This window comes from Nomascus leucogenys, chromosome 22a (genome assembly GCF_006542625.1).
Source record: "Nomascus leucogenys isolate Asia chromosome 22a, Asia_NLE_v1, whole genome shotgun sequence".
NCBI classification, from domain to species: Eukaryota; Metazoa; Chordata; class Mammalia; order Primates; family Hylobatidae; genus Nomascus; species Nomascus leucogenys.
Genome location: NC_044402.1, coordinates 131329678 through 131349357, shown reverse-complemented (window position 1 = coordinate 131349357; position 19680 = coordinate 131329678). Strand labels below are relative to the sequence as shown.

At 42.6% G+C, this 19680-nt stretch overlaps 1 protein-coding gene across 1 annotated transcript in view; it reads right to left on the bottom strand.

Annotated features, from left to right (window-relative positions):
- CAB39 (calcium binding protein 39) overlaps nt 1–19435 on the bottom strand; it is a 107539-nt gene extending 88104 nt beyond the window's left edge. Inside the window, exon 1 of the mRNA XM_030802801.1 lies at nt 19045–19435. The gene's annotated coding sequence lies outside the window, so the exon portion shown is untranslated. The remainder of the gene's footprint in view (nt 1–19044) is intronic.
- Between the last annotated feature and the right edge of the window lie 245 nt (nt 19436–19680).

The window sequence follows — 19680 nt, the reverse complement described above, 5'->3', positions numbered from 1 at the left end:
GAGATTTACTGGGGACTATGCCCATGTCATGAAATAAATAACTTTTCAACCTCCGACTAACCACACTGACCCAGGCCATGTGGGCAACTAGTTGCCGTTTCTCCTACAGGCACACACTTCATTATCATCATCATTCATCCCATCCTGCTCTCATTGCTGAATAATCAGAACAGGTTGATCTAACTGATCTCATTCCCCCAGCGGCAAGCATCTCAACATGAGTTTTTTCTCCCCACTGAATCTTTGAGCAATTTTACCCTGATTCATGCACCCCTATATTTGAAAATCAACAATAAATGCATTTACATACATGCCCCTAGACAGCAAGGGCCATTTTCATGTACTCCTCACAAGGTGAGATACAACCGAAAATAAGAGATTATGTTTGTATACACACATTAGTTTTAAATAAAGATGAGGTAGAAGATGTTTCCTAAAACCCAAGTAAGGGGTCTTAAAACTGACTGATAAACCTGAAACTGAGTTCTCCTGTTAAGAGACAATTTCGGCCGGGCGCAGTGGCTCACGCCTATAATCCCAGCACTTTGGGAGGCCGAGGTGGGTGGATCACAAGGTCAGGAGATTGAGACCATCCTGGCTAAGACAGTGAAACCCCATCTCTACTAAAAAATACAAAAAATTACCATCCTGGCTAACATGGTGAAACCCTGTCTCTACTAAAAATACAAAAAAATTAGCCGGGTGTGGTGGCGGGCGCCTGCAGTCCCAGCTACTCGGGAGGCTGAGGCAGGAGAATGGTGTGAACCCGGGAGGCGGAGCTTGCAGTGAGCCGAGATCGCGCCACTGCACTCCAGCCTGGGTGAGAGTGAGACTGTCTCAAAAAAAAAAAAAAAAAAAAAGAGAGAAAGATAATTTCACCAAGCTCTCAGCTCTCTCTCCTTTGCCACTCACTAAGACAGTCTTAGAACTAATTCTACTTTCTGTAGATTTAGGATACTCCATTAAATGGGGTGTACCAATAAAATCAGTGCAGGATAAACTGGAAGGCTCTAACTTGTTGGAACATTTTTAACAACACAAAGTTCCAAAAAGCTAACTATTTTCTTCTCCACTCAGTAGCTAAAATAGCTAGATATTTTAAATATTAGCTTTATTGAGATAAAATTCACACACCATACAATTCACCTATTTAAAGCATACAATTCAGCTGGGCATGGCGGCTCACATAATCATCCCAGCACTCTGGGAGGCCGAGGCAGGAGAACTGCCTGAGGCCAGTTCAAGACTAGGCTGGGCAACACAGCAAGACCCCGTGTCTACAAGAAATTTAAAAATTAGGTGTGGAGGTGCTCGTCTGTAGCCCTAGCTACTTGAGACGCTGAGGAGGGATGATTACTTGAGCCCTGACGTTTGAGGCTACGGTGAGCTATGATCACACTAATGCACTCATAGCCTCGGTGACAGTGAGACTTTGTCTCAAAGTAAGTATTTTGAAGCATAAAATCCAATAGTTTTCGGTATATTCAGAGTTAAGCAATCACCACCATAATCAATAAAACAGCTAGATTTTTTAAGACAGCGAAGATGACTTGCAGTAAGAATGAAAAAGGAATTTTATTTTTTTCCTGGTTTACATGAGTATCTTAACAATCTGGCTATATACGGGACCAAACTCTTTCCCAGAAAGGCCCTACCAGCAGTATATGAGATCGTCTTGCCTTATGCATCTCAATGCAACCCTACTTGCATTAAGCATTATTACTTGTTAAAATCTCTAATAGCACCCCCCAATGTTTTATTTACATTTACTTTATTTAGCCACTATCTGATCTGGCTGTTCACTTGTCCAGTGTTTTAGCCTTTAACTTGCTTGAAAGGCAGCATGCTTTAAGGATTAAGACCATCTCTTATCAGACCCCAGTTTAAATCCCAGCTCTGCTGTTTAGTAGAGGTATGAACCAAAACCTGGGGATAAAACATTGACCTTCTGTATCTCAATTAGTTATAAAATGACTGTTAAAATTTTAACATGAATAAAATGCCTAGGGCAGCATTTGATATATAAAAGGAGCTTACTAATAAATGGCAGTTATCAGTTTGTATAAGCTTTTACTATACTGAGGTAAATGTCAACACTTTGGCCATCATCGCACAAATTTTTTTCACACATTTTTCTTAGTTCTTTTCTTCTATCACTCAACAGCAATGAAAATAAACCTACTTTTTCATCCAATGGATATTCATATAAGTTTTCTTGGCCAGGCACAGTGGCTCATGCCTGTAATCCCAGCACTCTGGGAGGCCGAAGCAGGTGGATCACCTGAGGTCAGGAGTTCGAGACCTGCCTGGCCAACACGGTGAAACCCTGTCTCCACTAAAAATACAAAAATTAGCCGGGCGTGGTGGCAGGCGCGTGTAATCCCAGCTACTCAGGAGGCTGAGGCAGGAAATCACTTGAACCCGGGAGGCGGAGGCTGCAGTGAGCTGAGTTCGCACCATTGCACTACAGCCTGGGGCACAAGAGCGAGACTTGGTCTCAAAAAAAAAGTTTTCTTCTAATGTATGGTTTTTATTCATTCTCCCATCTGATATATTTTCATATAAAGGGTAGCTTAATTATCACAATTCATTGTCCCAAAGAATAACCAATCATTTAAAAATATTTGGTCTAGCCTGGGCAACATGGTGAAACCCTGCAAAAACTACAAAAATTAACTGGGTGTGGTGGTGTGCACCTGTCGTCCCAGCTACTCGAGAGGCTGAGGTGGGAGATCACTTGAGCCTGAAGTGAACCATGATCGTGCCACTGAACTCTAGCCTGGGTGACAGGGCAAGATTCTGTCTAAAATTATAAGAAAAAATTTTTTTCTAAATAATCCTTTCTATTTCTCCACTAATATGTGATGTTGCTTATGTAGTAGGCTCATATGTATCTTTTACTGTGTTCCATAAGTCAACTTTTTAAAAAATCTGACAGTATTCTCTGGCCAATACTACACTGATTCAACCTGAAAAAATTTTCTCATTTGTTCTTATTTAAATCTTTTTTCACTTAAATTTATAGTTTTCTTTGTAAAAATCTCAAATATTTATAGATTCCATCACCCTGGGCATTTCATTTTTTATTGCTATAATGAATGAAGTTTTTGCTCAAGATTTTTCATAACCAAGTGGTACCAATTATTAAATATCTTTATGTGGTATAAAACCATCTTACTAAACTTTTTTTTTCCTTAAGACAGTTTCACTCTTGTCCAAGCTAGAGATCTTGGCTCACTGCAACCTCCACCTCCCGGGTTCAATCGATTCTCCTGCCTCAGCCTCCTGAGTAGCTGGGATTACAGGCACATGCCACCACGCCCAGTTGATTTTTTTGTATTTTTAGTAGGGATGGGGTTTCACCATGTTGGCCAGGCTGGTCTTGAACTCGTGACCTCAGGTGATCCACCCACCTCAGCCTCCCAAAATGCTAGGGATTACAGGTATGAGCCACCGCACCAGGAACTAAACTCTTATTTTTAACTCTTGATTTGATTCTCTTGGTTTTCCCAGGTTTAAAATTGTGACTGTCTGCAAATACTGCTGTATTCCACCATTTTTTCCAATAGTTAAGTCTTTTATTTGATGTATTCTTGCACTGGCCAAGACATTATCAAACATCAGTGTTACTGGGCATCCTTGTTTTGTTTTCTGATTTCAAGTGTTCATAAAACAAGAACTGTTTAACACTGCTATCTTGGCACATGTTGGGATGATATAGCCAGAGGTTAAATACTAGCTGGTGCAAACCTACCAAGGGTTCAAAACCAGGCTCTGTGGCTAATTTGCAACTAATCTTTGGGCAGACTAACCTTTTGGCCTATATTTCATAATGTGTAAAATAAGCATAATCTATTTCTTCAGGCTGCAGGGATTAATTGAGATAATGTAAGTGCTTAAAACACTTACTTGGCACACAGTAAATACCAGGTTTTGTCTTCTTTGACAATTTCATATTTAATTAGTTTTGCTGGTGTTTTACTTAGAATGTTCATGGCTTCTGCATGTGCATCTGGGGCCGGGTGCAATGCTTCATGCCTGCAATTCCAGCATTTTGGGAGGCCAAGGCAGGAGGACTGCTTGAGCCCAGGAGTTCGAGACCAATCTAGGAAACAAAATGAGATCCCGTCTCCACGAAAAATTTAAAAAATTATAGCTGGGTGTGGTGGCACATGCCTGTAGTCCTAGCTACTCAGGAGGCCGAGGCAGGAGGATTGCTTAAGCCTAGGGGTTCGGGGCTACAGTAAACTATGACCGCACCACTGCACTCCAGAATGGGTGATAAAGCAAGACCCTGTCTCGAAAAAACATAAAAGATAAATTGGGGCACGATGCGACGGCTCATGTCTGTAATCCCAGCACTTTGGGAAGCTGAGGCAGGTGGATCGCTTTGAGCTCAGGCGTTCAAGACCAGCCTGGGCAACATGGCAAAACACCATTTCTACAAAAATTAGCTGGGCATGGTGGCTCACCCCTGTAATCCCAGCTACTTGGGAGGCTGAGGCTGGAGAATCACTTGAGCTTGGGTGGAAGAGTTGCAGTGAACAGAAAAAAAAAAAAAAAAAGATAAATTGGAATATAGTTTTCATCCTTTGTAATGTCTTACCAGGTTGCTGTTCTTATATTTTATATTTTATTAGGCTTTAAGAGTTTAGGCTAGTTTTTATTTATTTATTTATTTTTGAGATGGAGTCTCTCTCTATCATCCATGGTGGAGTGCAGTGGTGTGATCTCGGCTCACTGCAACCTCCGCCTCCCAGGTTCAAGCAATTCTCCTGTCTCAGCCCCTGAGTAGCTGGAACTACAGGCGTGCGCCACCACACCCAGCTAATTTTTGTATTTTTAGTAGAGACTGGGTTTCACCATGTTGGCCAGGCTGCTCTTGAACTCCTGACCTCAGGTGATCTTCCTGCCTCAGCCTCCCAAAGTGCTGGGATTCCAGGGGCGAGCCACCGCATCCGGCCCAGGCTAGTTTTGTAACATGAATTTGGTATCTTTTGGTATTCTAGGATCTAGAATAAATCTAGTTTATGTTTTTTGAAACTTTAAAAGAGAACATATAATTTATACATGGGTATTTATGTTAGGTATATCATTTATCTAAGAGTATATAATTTCTATGCTAACTGGGTTTGGAGCACTCCTTCCCCTATCTGGTTGCGAGGGCATCGCCTTTAATATATATTTAATATATTCCATGAGTTAACGCCAGGCACAGTGGCTTACACCTGTAATCATAGCACTTTAGGGAGGCCAAGGCAAATGGATCACTGAAGCCCAGTTCTAGACCAGCCTGGGCAACACAGCGAAACCCCATCTCTACAAAAAATACAAAAAAATTAGCTGGGCATGGTGGTGCACACCTGTAGGCCCAGCCACTCAGGAAGCTGAGGAGGGAGGATCATTCAAGCCCAGGAGGCTGAGGCTACAGTGAGCCAAGACTGTGCCACTGCACTCCAGCGTGGGTGATAGAGCGAGACCCTGTCTCAAAAAAAAAAAGAAAAGAAAAAAATACACACACACACACACACACACACACACACACACACACACACGGTTAACAATCTATTCAAGTGCTCTACTTCTTAAATACATATATATTGAAATATTTACATACATTTAAAATATCCCCCCGCCCCTCCCTTTTAGCTTCCATGAGGGTATCCTCTTCCAATTTATATATATTTAAATATTTACATATATTATTAAACATGGTTAACAATCTATTCAAGTGTTCTACTTCTTAATTCTGAAAAGCAATCAGTTCCACCTTCATTATTAGCTCTTTCAAAGCTGTGCATGACACACAAATTTAGACCCAGTGTCTACGGTTACTTGGTCACTTTCTTCTGGATATACTCCTATGTCTTGTTCCTCTTCCCTCTCTGTATTTCTTATTATTCCTTCCTCTTCTCAATGATAACAAAAGCCTCCATAAAAGACAGTCTTTTGATCTTTTCAAACACCAAAGGGCATCAGCATATAATCTTGTATGCTGAGCGCACTGATTCCTTCTGTCTCCCTTTCACTATATTTAAAAAGTCCGAGAGCTTCCATAAGATTAAAAAAGAAAAAACATTCCCCGCCCTTCCCTTTCAGCTTCTGTGGGGAAGGGTTGCCCTCTTTCCATCAACCAGTTTCCAATCACTATGTGAACAAGACCAAGACTAGCCTTCGAGTAAACGAAAAGGTTAGCAACAATCTTAAAGAATAGAAATGGATGATTTTAACAATACAAAAACATAAGGTATTTACACTTTGCTGTGTTTACATACAGGAAGATGCTAACAGTTCCTAGTTCCTTCCTGCCTACATGGGAAGGTTAAGGCACAGGGATGCAGGCCACTGTACCTGTGACTAATGTGCCATATGTGACTTATGTGCCAAAGCATATTAGATAGCTATAATGAACACAAGTAAAAGGATCCTACAAAAACATCAAAATGAGACCAGGCGCAGTGGCTCATGCCTGTAATCCCAGCACTTTGGGAGTCCGAAGTGGGCAGCTCACTTGAGGCCAGGAGTTCAAGACCAGCCTGGCCAACATAGCGAAACCCCATCTCTACTAAAAAAAAAAAAAAAAAAAAAAAAAAAAAAAAAAAAAAAAAATTAGCTGGGCATGGTAGCATGCACCTGTAATCCCAGCTACTCAGGAGACTGAGGCATGAGAATTGCTTGAACCCAGGAGGCAGAGGTTGCAGTGAGCCGAGATCATGCCACTGCACTCCAGCCTAAGTAACAGAGAGAGACTCCATCTAAAAAAAAAATTATTTGATTAAATTAAAAAGCAAAAACATCAAAATGACTTTCAAGTCCTAGAAAATATTCCAACTTAAATTGTGCGATTTAATATTTTCAGATAATCTCAAATATGGAAGAACTATGCATTCTTTCAGCAATCCTATCCTGCCCCATCCTTATCTAAGACATTTAATAGAATCCTACTAAAAAAGGAAATAGTTAATAAATAAATGGATGGTAGCTTCTAGAAATCAACACTTAGCTAGGACTCTGGCAATCAACATCAAGTGCAGTCTCATGATGTGTAGATTCCATCTTTTCCTTTTATGGAAAAACCGTAGTTTTAACTTTCCTAATTTTCTTGCATGGCTCCATTTCATCACAACTCCTCAAAGATCACCGACAGCAACTCAGTAATGAGAAATGAAAGTTCTCCGTGTCCTGAGACATCAAACATCCTGACCAGGAGACTTGACCTTGTCTGTTTCTGTATCAGAAATGTCCTATGTTCCAGGATGATCCTACATTCCAGTATCCTGCGGTAGAGGCAGCATGGTAGGTTGCAAGTTCAAGCTCTGTGATCTGGGTTTCAAATCTAGGATCCCTTTCTACATGTATAACTTCAGGCCAATTACACAATTTGCTTGTTTTTCTCCGTTACTCACCTAAAAATATGAGGACAAAATTTGATATTAAAAAGGGCTGTTAAAAGATTAAACGAGGTAAACTATTCATAGAGGTTTTTTTTTTGTTAGTGTGTGTATGTTTTTTTAGACGGAGTTTCACTCTCTGTTGCCCAGGCTGGAGTGCAATGGCGCGATCTTAGCTCACTGCAACCTCCGCCTCCAGGGTTCAAGTGATTCTCCTGCCTCAGCCTCCCAAGTAGCTGGGATTACAGGCATGTGCCACCACGCCCGGCTAATTTTGTATTTTTAGTGGAGGCGGGGTTTCTCCATGTTGGTCAGGCTGGTCTCGAACTCCCGACCTTGGGTGATCCGCCCACCTAGGCCTCCCAAAGTGCTGGGATTACAGGGGCAAGCCACCGTGCCTGGCCCATAGGGGTCTTAAACAATATATCAGCAGCTAACATACCTGTGCTATGTTAGCAATTATTCACTTTTTACCACATTCCTCCTGTTCACACAAGTAGAGAATCTTTATGCCTTTATGCTATCTTCTTCTTTTTTTTTTTTTTTTTTTTTTTTTTTTTTGAGACAGTCTCGGTCTGTCACCCAGGCTGGAGTGCAGTGGCGCAATCTTGGCTCACTGCAACCTCCACCTCCCGGGTTCAAGCGATTCTCATGCCTCAGCCTCCCAAGTAGCTAGGATTACAGGTGTGCGTTACCACACTCAGATAATTTTTGTATTTTTAGTAGAGACAGGGTTTCACCATGTTGCCCAGGCTGGTCTCAAACTCCTAAAGGCCTCAAGGGATCCACCAACCTCAGCCTCCCAAAGTGCTGGAATTACAGGTGTGAGCCACCACGCCAGGCCCTCTTTATGCTATTTGCATACTGAATTGGTATGTGGCGGTGATGCTGATTGGAACCTCTTATTTCAGCAACTTCAGGTCACACTGAAGACAAACTGGGGAATAAAAGAAACAAACTGAGAAACACCTCAAATTGCCTCAGTGGTGACATTAATATATGAAATAGCCAGCTATGTTTGAGATAATGGGAACCCCCTTGGCCAAACAATGACACCAGGGTACGGAGAGGACAGGGCAAGACATACGCTGAGTTCTTTCTCCTCCTACCCTCTAATCTTCTGCCCAGGGCTTCCATTGGCTAAACCCAACCAAAGCCCAACCAGCAGGAAGAGGGTTTGGGGTGCCATGGTGATAGTGTGGTCCTTCAAGGACAGTGTGGGGCACTAAAAGGAGGAGAAGGGTCTGGGAGGTGAGACAACTGGAGGATCAGCTCAAAGGCAACACACTGCAGGAACGTACAGATGAAGACACACCTGCTGCAGAAGGGGCAGCAAGATTTCTCTGATGTGGCTTTGGAGAGTAAAACTTACTCCCCCAAGAATGTTGAATCAGACTTGCTTGTCTTCCTGTGTTTGGGGGAAGTTCAACCTTAAAATTTAAGTGGGGTGGGTTTAGGAAGCCCAAAGCAGAGAAATTAAAGTGTCTAAACCAGAAAGAAAAAAAAAAAGATAATGGGAAATCAGGCTCCCACTATCGTAAATCCCCTGTAAATGTCCCTTTTCTTAGGTCAGGACACAAAATTAAACCACCAATGGCAATATAAAATATTGAGGATGGGCAAACTCACCAAACTTGCAGAAACGTGGATAAAACAGGAAACAGTAACTTTTTTTTTAATTTTAATGAATTAAAACTACAAGAAAGCTAAATTAATAGGTTACAGGTATCAACATATTTGTATTTAATTACATGCTTATAAAGACTAAAAAAAGGCTTGAAAAGCTGCTAAAGTATTCATTCTTTAACAAAATTGAAAATTAAGAAAGTTAAAAAAGAATAGTTTTAAAACTATATAACAATATAGCATAAAGCTTGGCAACCGAGAGTCAATTTGCAACTGAGACAAAACAACTTTAAGTGGCTCCTTCTCGCTATTTTTAAAACTTACTATTTCAGAGGGCTGAGATCACAACAAATGATACATCCAACTAGAGATCAAGAGTCTAGCTTTACTTAGAGGTTGCTTAAACACTTCTAAAGTCTTAAAATATTTTTCAAAGTACGTATACTACAGCAGAAAGAATTTGAGACTTCAGCCATCATAAAAGCTAAAATGTATTGGACACTTAGAGCACACTAAGTGTCTGAACACACTATGCATGGCATTCTTACTGAATCCTCAACTACTTTATGTATAGGTTCTATTATTGCTATGTTACAAATGAGAAAGCTGAGGAAAAACAGGCATTAAACACCCTGCCCAACAACACACAACCAAGATTTAAATCCAGAATTTATGGCCAGAGCCCCTCCCATCTCATCTCTACACTGAGCTTTAGTCTTCTCACTTATAAAACAGTTAGGGGCTGGGCAAGGTGGCTCATGCCTGTAATCCCAGCATTCTGGGATGCTGAGGCAGGAGGATCACTTGAGCCCAGGAGTTTGAGGCCAGCCTGGGCAATATAGTGAGACCCCATCTCTACAAAAAATATTTTTTAAATAGAAAAATGAAAGTTTGTATGGTATATTCTCACTCTAACTTAAGTTTATAAATTCATGTAACCTTGTAGTGTCTCTCAAATTGCATGCTGATTTTAGTAGTTCATAAAAAGCATTAAGAAATAAAATAGAAAGTATTAGAATGCATTCTATGTGGTAAGACCTAAGTACTGTTTCATGAAATTTCTTTTTCAGTTTTGAGAGTGTGTGTACGTGTTGAGTCACTGATCAAAAATATAATTTCTCACTGCAGGCTGAAATTAAAAAAAAAAAAAAAAGGCTTGGTGAAAGCTACTACAATCTTAGTTGAATTCCAACTGATAAAAAGTTATCATCCCAATTACCAAGTAAATGCTTTGAATGCCATACTAGTAAGTATGCAAATAAGAGGGTTTCCTAAACTGTGTTCCAGTAGAATCTTTCTTCAAGATGTTTGTGGGTATTTCCTGGGGCGGGGCGGTGGGGTGGGGGGGAGGCGGTGTTCTTTTGACCAAATAAACTTGAAGGAAGGAAATATAATGTGCAGTATTTCTCAATTTGCCAATATACACTACTAAAAACTCTGACAAGCTCTGCAGAAAAACAGTAACACAATCACCATCAAAAATAAAAATCTGTTTAACTACGTTTAACCTAGTGTTTTCCCAAGTTAAAATCTCACCCTGGAACCTCTCCTACAAACAACTAATCTCTCATAAGACTGGCATGCTACAAAACACAATTTGAGAAACACGGCTTTATGTGGAACTTATCTGGGAAAAGGGGATCCTCATAACCTTCAATTATCACAGTATGTAAATCACTTTCAAATAAGCACAAATATAGCTGAGATAAAAAGATAAACAGAAAAAATTGTATTTTGGTTAAGTATTTCATCTCTGCTAAGCAAGTTTTCTTTTTCTTTCTTCTTTTTTTTTTTTTTGAGATGGAGTTTCCCTCTGTTGCCCAGGCTGGAGTGCAGTGGCACGATCTTGGCTCACTGCAACCTCCACCCCCAGGGCTCAAGTGATTCTCCTGCCTCAGCCTTCTAAGTAGCTGGGATTACAGGCACCTGACACCATGCCCAGCTAATTTTTGTATTTTTAGTGGAGACATGCTTTCGCCATGTTGGCCAGGCAGGTCTTGAACTCCTGACTTTAAGTGATCTGCCCACCTCGGTCTCCCAAAGTGCTGGGGTTACAGGCATGAGCCACCATGCTGGCTGCAAAAGTTTTCTCATACTACCACACAGCTGTATCATTTAATACTTATAGAAAGAACGTATTATTATACTCTGAAAACGTGGTGGGGAAGAGGGGAGAGAAGATAAATTTTAAAAGGTAAAAAACAAAAATCCTCTATTCAAATAAATTACAATCTAGAGACACGAAACTTACATACATAGGAAAAACTTATAACTCACCAATGGTGAACAGCGATGAAATCATTCTCTAACTAGAGAGATGGGAGCCAAAAGAGTATCTACATGGGTCATGTTAACGGCCTGAGTTTCTGTCTCCCTGCTATAGAATCCAAAAATAAATGAACTGGCTGGCTTATAATATGCCATCAAAGCAGGAAAAAACTTGTTTACCGAGCTCCTTGAGGCCCGGCCTTTAGAATAGTACCTAGCATAAGGGGCATTAAAAACTGCTTAAGCCTGGTGTGGTGGCTCACGCCTGTAACCCCAGCACTTTGGGATGCCGAGGCAGGCGGATCACAAGGTCAGGAGTTCAAGACCAGCCTGGCCAACATGGTGAAACCCCGCCTAAAATTATCCATGCATGGTGGCGTGCACCTGTAATCCCAGCTACTCGGGAAGCTGAGGTGGGAGAATCGCTTGAACCTGGGAGGCGGAGGTTGCAGTGAGCAGAGATCGCGCCATTGCACTCCAGCCTGGGCAATGGAGCGAGACTCCGTCCTGAGAAACAAACAAACAACTTGTGGACCAAATTAATAATAGACATTTGAGGAGGTATGAATGCTAATGGGTGGTGAATATCACCCTTATCTCTTACCAGTGATAGAATCCCCAGCCGCAAAGAACCCTGTGATCTAAGCCAGGATGCCACCTTTACATAGGTAGGGGATTAATACCAACCACAGCCAAAGCATGTTCTTTACATTCCCAAATTTAATTCTACATTTTTGGTTCTTTCTTTCCCACTCTCATTGCCTTTGATTAATGTTTTTCCTTCCCCTAAAACACATAACTCGCCCAACTTTACAACACAATTGTGACAACGAAACTGATGTGAGGCTTGAGGACTTATTAATAAACAGCCTGACTTACTAAGCTTGTACTTTACAACCATAAAACATTTAGTTCTTAACTATTTATTCATAAGCACAAAGGTAGAAAATTTGAAAATACACATTTTGATGTTATTCCCACTACCCTAAGCAGAGAACTTCAGTACTGTGAAATAACACTAACATCTGAACAACTGGGAGAAAAAAGGTTAAAAAACAATCACATGCCATAAAATACTCAGACAGACTGCAAGACCACCAGCAAAAGGCGAGGGAACCAGTGCAGCAGAAAAAGGCAAGTCAGAAGCCTACATACAAATCACTGAAAATAAGGGCAAGATAACTTGCGGGGTTTTAAATCTGGGGCCCTTGGTATAATAATGGGATGACTGAAGCCCAGAGAGATGGAGTTTCTTGTACAGAGTGACAACATAATTAGTCATGGAGTCAGGACCCAGCCCAGATCTTTCGATTCCCAGGCTTCTGTGTTTCCCACTGTAACACAGGCCTCCATCTTCTCTACAAGAATAATGTGGAAATTACATACTATCTACTGGCCCAACTAAACGATAAGCCACTAATCAAATTATGACTATACAACTAAAGCATTTATAATAAACCATCTCTTTTAGATTGTAATGTGGTTACTGCTTGGAAACCTATTAAAATCTAAATTAGGATCTATTTATAAACCTTCATTCTAAAATACTAATTCAAAACTGCTCAGCAAGGAAAATAAAATTATTTCATGAGGGAGTCATACCCTATTTCAGGGAGCACATATTTTGAAGTGAGGCAGACCTGAGTTCAAATTCTGACTCACCTGTGCAATGTTTATATTATCCTGGACAAACCCTCCACTTTGGTTTCCCATCAATAATGATGTTGAGGACAATACTACCTAAGAGGTTTGCCCAACATTTAGTGGACCTAAATGGTAATTTGTTCCCCCAGGCTAACTAATTTTTGTTAATTTCCCTTGATTCTTTGTCTATTTCAACTTTTAACTTCATACACCCCTCCCAAATAACTTGCCAGCTACATCACAAATATTATGAATGCTAGTATATTAAACCTTAAAAAAGAATTATATGACAAAGAGCATTTAATATATTTTGAATACAACCTTTGTAAATGTTAGTGAAAAGGTCCAAAAGAAGACATTATTGCATAAAGTATGATACTTAATTCAAGTAAACGGGACAAAGAATGAAGAAAACCAGGCTCCAGATTCAGTCCTGTGGCTAATAAGCCATAAAACCCTAGGAAAGAGACTTCACTTTGCAGAAAGCTACACCTGTTACTGCTCAAAGTGAACCAAACTCTGCTCTTGTTATGGTGGGCCTCAGTGTTCCCACCTGCAGAAAGAACCATTCTGCCTAGGTTGTTTCTGAAGTTCTAAAGTTTCTCCCACCTGGAAAACCTATCATCAGCACCACAAAACTTATGCCTAGGCATCTGATACATGGCAGCACATCAGATGTAGCAACTCATTTAATCATCCTACAACCCTCTCAGATATGGTCGATTATTACCATCCAAGGAATTCAAGCTAGACAGAAGGAACTTAAGGTTATAGAGCCCACAGCAGAGGAATGAGGGTTCAAAATCTAGGCAGTCTGGCTGCACCTGGGCTTTTAACCACTAGCTAACACTACCTCTCCAAATTCTACAAATCTAAGAGTGGGCCTTAACTACAGACATGTAAACAGAAACCTGTCCAAGTATTTCTTTCTAGTGCCTCAATACAGCTGACATACAATCTACTGTGGAGGGAGACAACAGTGACTAGCATGTTAATAGTCAGTATGCTGTAAAGAGCAAGTCACAGTTCACGAGACAAGGTCACAAAGTAGGAACTTAATTAAGATCAAGATACACAATGTATGTTTTGTTTCTCAAATATATTACCAAAATAAAGTGTGTGATCTTTTAACAGTATCATACTTCCCTGGTCCTCAACAATTTTTGCTGGATAATGCTCCCAAAGAATAATTACCATATAAAACCAAACTGCCACTAAATAATGGCTAGATTTTCCCCATCTTTGAAACACGCATATGAATACACACATAAACAAGCAAACACAATCTATAACTTAAACACTATATTCTGAGTACCAAGACAAAAGCTATTAAAGATCATACAAATAGGTATGCACTGGATATGGTCAACATAAATGGCCAAGGCAGGATTTACCTCCCTCCTTTGGAGCCACTTCACACCCGAATGACCTCTTGCAATTCTCTGCATGCCATTCTCCCTTCCTCTGCAGGCTTAACATCACAGCTGCTATAAACCACAATTCTGCTGTCCCCTCACCCCTTCTATTTTAAAAGTTAAAAGCACAGTGGGACTGGGAAGCTCAGTGAGACAGAAATGGCACAACACCCCCAAAAATGCAGATGGCAACAAGCTGTTAACCTGATTTCATCACTAACAGTCTATGATCTGCCACCTAGGCCCGCAGTAACTCTTCTCCTAATCCCTGGAGGGCCTAAGAAACAGAGGTAGAACATTGATCATTTTACACAGACTGGTAGATCACAGTAGATCACAGACTGGTCTACTCTACAAATGGTGACGGCAGAAATATTTGCTTCACTTTGATCTGTCCCCCATATTCCGGACTGTAGAGATGAGGGGAGTTGAGTCCAGTCTCTCTTTCTCATTGCAAGACACCATTGCAGGAGATTTTTTAAAAAGTAGTGGCTGGCATCTGGTCAGAAAGTCACTAAGGGCACATAATGTAGGAACTCTCACACAGCTCAATTCCTTCTGTAATTAAAGAAGGCTCTAATACAAGTCTTCTCACAATGGCCAAAAGATACCGATGACTAAATTGCTGCGCAAATTTAGATTACTTGACTTCATAATAATCCCAGATCTTTACACCTCAGTAATAACAAGTCACAAATAATTTAACCCAGAGATTCAGATTTGATATTGTTTCCCACAATTTTATCACACAACAAAGTGTGTAAAAAAAGTTTACCAAAGTTTTTCTGTTATCCAAATTAATCCACCTTCCACAGTCCCATTTCTGTAACATGTAAAGACCTTCATAAAATCAAATGCCCAATTAAAAGGAGCAATGAAAAAGAGGAAAATGAGTTATTTTTATTATTTTTATTTTATATATACATTTTTTGAGATAGGGTATCACTCTGTCACCTCAGGCTGCAATGCAGTGATCGTAATTCACTGGCTGCAAATTCCTGGGCTCAGGCAATCCCTCCTGCCTCAGCCTCTTGAGTAGCTAGGACGACAGGCACACACACCACCATGCCCAGCTAATTATTTATTTTTGTGGATATAGGGTCTTGCTATGTTGCTCAGGTCGGCCTCCAACTCTTGGGCTCAAGCAATCCTCCCACCTTGGCCTCCCAAAGCACTGGGATTATAGGAGTGAGCTACCCCGCTCGCCCCGAACTTTTAAGATACGGCTGGAGGCTGGTGTGGTCAATGCCTATAATCCCAGTGCTTTGGGAGGCTGGGGCAGGAGGATGGCATAAGCCCAGGAGTTCAAGACCAGCCTGGGCAACAGAATGAGACCCCCAACTCTTTTAATTAAAACATTTTTTAAATTAAAAAATAAAATAGAGCTGGAATAGAAACAATGCCAGAAAGGTAAACAAAAGACAATACCTGAAACAAAATTCGTCCTACTACTGAATTTTATTTTTGGGGGTTGGGGAGGTTGGATTTGTGTATTTTCATGGCAGATGGCTAAACTGTGAGTGATTAGTCATCAATCTGGAAAAAAGGCTCTTGGGAAAGTATGGCAGTAACTAATGAAATCTGTAATCCCACATAAGTTGATCAAACAGAAAACTTTAGTAAATATTCCAAGGTAATAAAGACTCTGTGTGGCATACATATTTGCAATACACAAATATTCAAATAAAATCAAGTTACCAAACCCCATACTTACACTGGACTTTCTTAGCAGTCCTTCTATATTAACTTTAGGAAACGTACACAGCCTTACTCAGCATCTTACTTTATATGTGATGAAACAGAAACAGAGATCTTATTAATACACCTTAGAATGTAAAACACATGGGAAAAAACTGACTTAGTACAAGAACCTGAAGTAGAAAATGCTAATGAAGGGAAGTAAGCTGCCTTGAAATTAAAAAACAAATATCCAGGCAGGCGTGGTGGCTCACGCCTGTAATCCCTGCACTTTGGGAGGACAACACAAGATTACTTGAGCCCAGCAGTTCAAGACCAGCCTGGGAAACATGGCAAGACCCTGTCTCTATGAAAATACAAAAATTAGCCGGATGTGTTGGTACGAGCCTGTGGTCCCATCTACCGGAGGCTGAGATGGGAGGATGGCTTGACCCCAGGAGGCTGAGGTTGCAGTGAGCCATGTTCGCACCACTGCACTCCAGCCTGAGTGACCCAGTGAGAACCTGTCTCAAAAAAACAAAACAAAACCAAAAAAGCAAATACCACCCATTTGTTATAGTAGCAAACCATTTCATGAAATACTCTATGCTTATATCCAGCCTGAGTCTTCGTGATGTCATGTTCAAACAACAGTTAACCTATATGGATGGCCCTAGTGTAGAGACTATTTTTCAGGAGCGAAGTGGGGAGTGGGAAGAGACACTGCATCGCCGTCTGTGGGGGATGGTATACCAGCCATGATAGTAATCTTTTGACAACATCCCTTTAAAAGTCCATTCACTCCTATAGCAGAGATCTGTGTGCTTTCTTCCTCTTCCATACCTCATGACAACACACATCCTGCCAATAAAAACTTTATTCAACAAGCAAGAGGATCTAAGTCTTACAGAGAAAGAAATATACTTCAAACAAGAAACTTTTAGAAAAAGTTCTGTCCACACTAGTAGTTATTAAGCCTAACTACTGCATTTCACCTGAGGTAAATAATACAACCTTGTCAGGAAAACATAACACACTTAGAAGACCTCCATTGTTGAGTAAAAATTTTTTATATGAAGATATTTAATGACAAGAAAAGCTTAATAAGAGATATGTGTGTGTATACATATGCATACAATATATTTCATTATACAGAGAAAAAATACACAGAAAAAGACTGGAAAGGAAATACGCAAAAATGTTAACAGTAACCAAATCTAAGTGGTAACAGTATAGAAAATGTTTTAAAGATTTTCTAGTACTCCCTGAATTTTGCAAGCTTTGACAAAGATCATGTATTATTTTGAAAAGCAGAAAATTTTTAAACTGCCAAAAGGTGGCATTCACTTGTCATACACGCAAACAAGTGCATGCTTACAAAACTTAGGCCCTAAGCTGCTTTCACAGATCATATATATTCTAGATTTCAAATACAGCTGCTAATTACTTCCTAACAATTTGAACAAACTACAAAATAAAGCTAAACACTTTCATTTCTGGCTCTACTATAAAGATTTCATAATGAAATAAAATATAAAAACAAATAAAGTTTTACCTTTCTGTAAAAGGTCTACATCCGGCTTTCTACAGCAGAGTATTACTAACCATTTTTTAAACATCATCAATTTATGTTATTTTACACAAATGCCACCTCAAAGAATGTAGGTTTAGCTTAGTAATTCCAAAATACAGACGCTTAATACAAAGTGCAAGAAGTTTTTATGCAGCGAACACACAAATAGAAACACCTTCTGTGTGCAGATGAGCTTATTTTATATACACTTTTCCATTACCTTTTAAGAGCCTGACATCTAATGAAGCTTTCTGCAAAGGTACTTTGCTTAGCCTGGGCATGGATTTACTTGATTATCTGGGAAGCTGTCAAAATCGATCTGAAACTGCATTATATTCAAGGCACAGAATGTCAACTCCTCACTGGGCCTCCTTCTCTCTTCTTTCACAAGAGCGCCTTTAATATCCCCTAGCCTACATTTCCGGGCTCATGAGTCACTGAGAAATGAGCTCTAAGTTTCTCTTAGAATGCTGCTCAAATAGCTCCTCTACAGCATTCAAGGATCTGGCCCTAAAATACCTCTTTAGCCCAATACCCCCCGCCCCCTGCACCATGCCAACAAACGGAATTATCCATGATTTCTAGGCTTTGTCTTCTCGTTTTGCTACCCCTTCCACACACCTCTTCTGCAATCCTCCTCTCCTAAATCCCATCAGGCCCTTCAAGACTCTGCTCAGCACCCCCCGCCCAGGAAGCCTTCCAGGTTTCTGCTAGACAGAAGTGATCGCTTCGGTTTTTCCGGGTGCCCTTCTAGCACTCCGTCGTTCTTTCACAGGACTTATCACCTCCTTCCCGGTATCGCAGTTATTTGTGTACTCGTCTTATCTCCCACACCAGAGCCTAAGCTCCTCGGGGGAGGGGACTGGGGTCCGCTTCACCTTTGAATCCCTCCGGTGCGGGCCGACTACGGCGCCTGCACGCAGTCTGCGCTTGGGGTGGTTCCATTGAACTCCAGAACGCTCCGACCACACAATTCCTAACCAGAAATCAGTTAGGCATTTTGCTGAATTGATCACAAAGCTGGTATCTGCCTCCCGACAACAGGAAGTTTACCAGGGGCGGGAGCGAGGCGCCGGAGCCCGGGTGCAGCCGGTGACAGTTGACCCGGCCCGCACTTCCCCGCCCTCCCGACTCCGGCCCGGACCACCCTGCGCCGCCAGCCCCGCCTGAGAACCACGGAGGGGGCGGCAGGAGCGCCTGGACTGCAGGCCCCTGGGCGCCCCACGCCGGCGAAGGCAAAAGGAGCGTCTCAGCGAGGGGCCGGAGCCGAGAGGGATGGAGAGGGCAGGCCGGGCCCGGCTGCTCCCGGGGGCTGCGGGGCCAAGCTGGGCCGGGACCGCCGCCACCCAGGAAAATGGAGGCAGCCCCGGGGCCGGTGAGGGCCCAGCAGGGCAGGCGGAAGCCGGGCAGGCGCCGCATCACGAGCAGGGCCGGGCCGGGGGTCACTCACGGGGCTGGGCCGGGCGTTCCTTTCTCTGCCTCCGCGTCGTCGCTGTCCCCGTCCTCGGCCGCCGCCGCTTCAGGCTGCTCGTTCGGTCCCCGCGGCGTGGCTCGGACGCTCGGCCCCTCCGTTGTCTTCCGCCCGCTCCTGCTCCCGGCGACGGGCTCCCGCGGCGGCTGCGCGGGCGGACGGCTGCCCAGGGGCTCCCGCGGCTGCCGCCGCGCTGCTGCGCTCGCTCGGGCTGCGGCTGCTGCTGTGGGGCCCGGCGCCGCCTTAATCTTCGCGTGTGCCCCCACCCCGGCGCCTGAAAGCTCTGTGTCTCCCAGGCCGCGCCGCTCCCCGATCCCCGCGCCCCGCTCGCGGCTCGGCCCGGCTTTGACGTGCGCACTGCGCAGCCGCCGAGGACGCGACGTCGGGCGGCGCCGCAACGCCCCCTTCCGCCTCGGGCGCCCCCGAGCGGCCGGCGGACTCAGGGCGCCGCGAGTCGGCGCGAGGCCCGAGCGGGAGGGGCCGCAGAGAAAAGCAGAAGCCAAGCCCCGCAGTTCCTCTTCCTCCGCCGCAGCTTCCCAGGCGGGGCTTAGCCCCTGCTCCTCCGCCTGAGCTCTCTTCCTGCGGGAATCGCACGCCCACTTTCAACGACCACTT